This window comes from Gastrolobium bilobum, unplaced genomic scaffold (assembly GCF_033153095.1).
Source record: "Gastrolobium bilobum isolate Gb01-03AN ecotype WA unplaced genomic scaffold, APGP_CSIRO_Gbil_v1 utg87735, whole genome shotgun sequence".
NCBI classification, from domain to species: domain Eukaryota; kingdom Viridiplantae; phylum Streptophyta; class Magnoliopsida; order Fabales; family Fabaceae; genus Gastrolobium; species Gastrolobium bilobum.
The window spans coordinates 2,567-6,796 of record NW_026898958.1 but is presented as its reverse complement, the minus strand read 5'-3'; the positions used below and the strand labels follow the sequence as shown (position 1 = coordinate 6,796).

General features: G+C 32.3%; 1 pseudogene; it reads left to right on the top strand.

Annotated features, from left to right (window-relative positions):
• Nucleotides 1–200: 200 nt before the first annotated feature.
• LOC133285791 (serine/threonine-protein kinase PEPKR2-like) lies at nucleotides 201–2,147 on the top strand (annotated as a pseudogene).
• Nucleotides 2,148–4,230: the final 2,083 nt, after the last annotated feature.

Below are 4,230 nucleotides of genomic sequence, written 5' to 3'. Positions count from 1 at the left end.
ATGTTATATATCATCTTTGCTTGGTACAACTTTGGTGCTATTTTTCAAAAACTAAATATTTTTTAAAAATCTAAATAACTTTAAATTTTATGAAAAGCACTTCTAAAATAAGTAAGGTATAATTTTTTTTTGAAAACTCATCCAAATAAACACTTATTCTCGTAGAAGTGAAACATAACACTTTTATTATTATTGTGAAGGACGTGGCTACCCAGATGGGGAGGAAGAACAAGATTGAAGATGATTATGTTACTGGGGTGAGGATCGGGCAAGGAAAGTATGGATCTGTTTCGTTGTGTAGGTCTCTTGTTGGCGGCGCGGAGTATGCGTGTAAGACTCTGAAGAAGGGGGATGAGACTGTTTACAGGGAGGTGGAGATAATGCAGCACTTGTCTGGGCATCCTGGGGTTGTGAGGAGGGCCCTTGTTCTGAACAGCGGGCTGCTAATATACTTAAGGAAGTGATGTTGGTCATCAAGTATTGTCATGATATGGGAGTTGTGCACAGAGATATCAAGCCTGAGAATATTCTGCTTACTGCTTCGGGGGAAATAAAGCTTGCTGATTTTGGCCTGGCCATGAGAATTTCTAAGGGTAATATGTTAAACCTGTTTGGATGATCTTCTTTTTTTGTTATCCTATGGTATATATATGTGCTAACTTCTATGAATAGAATCCTTACACAACCTTCCTTGTGTAAAATTCCATCCTAGTCATTCTGTTAATAAAAAATGTCTAGGCAAGTTTGAAGAAGTTCATCATGATGAGCTTTCAACTGAATTGTACTTTACTAATGTTACCCTGTACATAGGAGTAAAAATTGGAGAGTTCAAATGGTCATCTCCCTTAAGTTTACTATGTTCAGTATTCAATTAAATTTGCTAGCGGTCTAAGAATAAGAGGTCCTAGAGAAAATGCTTATAATAGTTTGAAGCTAACCATTCATACTCTAAGGTCACTTTGTTTAATTTTTAAGCATTTAAAAATATCAGTAATTCAATTGACATATATATAAATACACACACATAAGTAAAAGATACATACATGCATACATGAGTAATTTATGCATAGCCTCATTGTCTAGAAATTTGCATTGCAGGTCAGAACTTGACGGGTTTGGCTGGGAGCCCTGCATATGTTGCACCAGAAGTGTTGTTGGGTAGATACTCAGAAAAGGCGGATATATGGAGTGCTGGAGTGCTCCTGCAAGCTCTGTTGGTTGGTGTTCTTCCATTTAAAGGGGATTCACAAGAAGCAGTTTTTGAGGCTATTAAGAATTCCAAGCTAGAGTTCCAAACCGGGATGTGGGAATCAATATCTAAACCTGCACGAGATCTTGTTGGGAGAATGCTGACAAGGGATATTTCAGCAAGGATAACAGCTGATGAAGTACTTAGTAAGTTTATGGTAGATTATTAATGTTTTGTAGCGTGCTTTATCTCTCTTCCTCAATGATGAATACACCAAAGACTAGTTGTATTTGGTCTGATTTTTTGTTTTTTAATCTTGAAATAATTAAAATTAGAAATTTCCAAGTTTTGTTGAAAAGTATCTTTGCCTTTCACATGAATTCTTAATAATTAGAAGGATTGCCTTGTTTTGGTTGGGATAACAGTGGTGGGAATCTGTTAATTCTCACATACTTTTGTTAGTTTTTATTATGTGTTCTTCTATGTGGTTGAGGCTCTCTTTTTCTCCCTAATGTTTTTAAACAGGAAATAAAATGACAGTACTTTTAAGTTTTAAGAACTGTTCGATTGTTTGCATGTTAAATTAATATTATGTGGTTCAATTTCAGGACATCCATGGATATCTTTCTACACAGATCGTACATTGAAGATCCTGCCCGTTGAATCAAAGTTGAAGCACCAAAATGGAGCTGCTTGCCACAACTTTGTTGCTGCACCTGAACCTAGGTTAGGAAGAAACAGGATGGATGATGGGTTCCTTAATGAGCTTTCAAGCCTTTCTTCATCATCTGAAAGTTGCAATTCAGAATATCATGATGTTTGTGTGTGGATTGATGCACTTGCCAATGCAATTTCACATGTAAGGATATCTGAACCAAAGAGGAGCAAGTTGTGGGCAGTTCCAATTCATCAGCAAGGTTTATATAACATGAGGGCTAACCTCTGTAAAGCATTTTGACCTACTGACAGGTTGGCACCCCATAAACCACTATCTCTGCTGCTTTAGCTGGGGTTTTATAGTATACTTTGCCCAATACATTCTACAGTTGGCAAAAGTGGATTACATTTTTTTCCTCTAAATAATGATTACTGAGAAAACTCAGCTAGTTGTACAGAACCTGTGAATATGATATTAGTGTGTCACTGCATGTTTTTACTCTTGCTGGAGCATGATAAATAGAATGCTATGATTTCACTTCAGTGAAAACTTGACCCTACTCATATGTTTTTTTGGAAGATTTTAATCTGAAACCATGAGTGCATAAGCGTATGTTATCCCTCCCATAACGCGTTGCATGTGTACTTATTTAGTGTTGGCAATTTGTATTTCAAGACATACTTTTTTGTACAGATGGTAGCGAGGAGTTTGACCTTGAGTCAATTATATATAGCAATGGCGTTTACTTTGAAAATGGAGTTGACAGCTGCTTGCTTATTTTCACTGAAAAAAAAAGGAAAAAAAAGTACAGCTACTTGTGTTTAGAAGAGGCGAATCTTAACTACCGGGGGATAGATTTTGAAAGGCTATAAAAGTTGAGATTCTTTATCTGTTAAGGTGAGGTTAAGGGGTAATCTAGATAATAGGTAGGAACATATTTAGGAAGAGAGTATAGTTGAAAAAGGAAACATTAGATAATTCAATCCAAACCGAAAAAAATTGGATTGGATCGGATCGGATCGGATTTGAAAACAAATCAAAACCGAAGGGATGATTATATGATCAAAACGAAGGGATTGGATCGGATGAATTTTGCTTCCAAAATCGATCTAATCCAGACCGCGAACACCCCTAGTGAATCATATGCTCGGAAAAAGAAAGAAAAGGTGCATATGCTTTGGAATATTTTTTTAACGAAGAGGGTAATTTATTATTTAGATCTCTCATGAGTCATGATGATTAGGATTGGCTCATAAAATGCTAGATTGAAATTAATGTTAAACAAATTTGTTTATTATTAGTTAAAAGAATAGAAAAATATGTAATCATAATAAATTAATTCTAGATTGTAGTAAAAATCATCAAAACATAACCAATCACCAAACTGAATTCATAATTTTTATAAATATAATCAAAACAATTAGTAATTCATGAAAATTGTGAATCATTACAAGTTGAGAGAAAAGTAAATTAATATGGATTGAATTTTGGTAACTTAAACCAGATTAATTGATAAGTCATGACTCAATTTAACAACTCCGGTATCGAGGTATAAGTGTTTACTCTAGAGATCGACGCAATAACATCTTATTTGACATATTTTATTTCTCACAAACATAATTTAAATTTAAATCAGGTAATCCTTCTTCCTTAGAGATTTAGAATATTTATTTAATTATTTCCTTTATTAATACAGATTTTTCAAATTGATTTTTGAGTTTAAATCACAAATCAAATCTTTATTTTGTTTTCCTTATTAATAATAATTGTTATTTTTTAATTTAAATCACACATCAAATCTTGATTTATTTTTTATATTAAATCACAAACCCAAAACACAGAGGCTTCTGAGTTTAAAAATGTGACACGTGTCAACACCTGACACGTCACCAATGACGTCTAAATTGGGTTTCAATCAAGAGGCAATCACGCCTAATTTAGGTAATTTTATTTTTGAAAAAAATTCATAAGCCATAATTAATTTCAGACCATAAATAATAACTTAGAAGCTTATAGCATTAATCATTAATTTCAAAAATAATATTCTTCTTCCTTAGAGATTTAGAATATTTATTTAATTATTTCCTTTATTTCTACAGATTTTTCAAAATGATTTTTTAGTTTAAGTCACAAATCAAATCTTTATTTTGTTTTCCTTATTAATAATAATTTTAATTTTAATTTTTAATTTAAATCACAAACCAAATTTTTGTTATAATAAAAAAATATTATTAAAAAAAAATTAAATCACAAATCAAAATTTTATTTATTTATTTATATTAAATCACAAATCCAGAACTCAGAGGCTTCCGTGTTTAACGTTTCTTATAATATTATTCTTGCAAATTTAAATTGTGTTTGTGAGAAATAAAATATGTCAAAT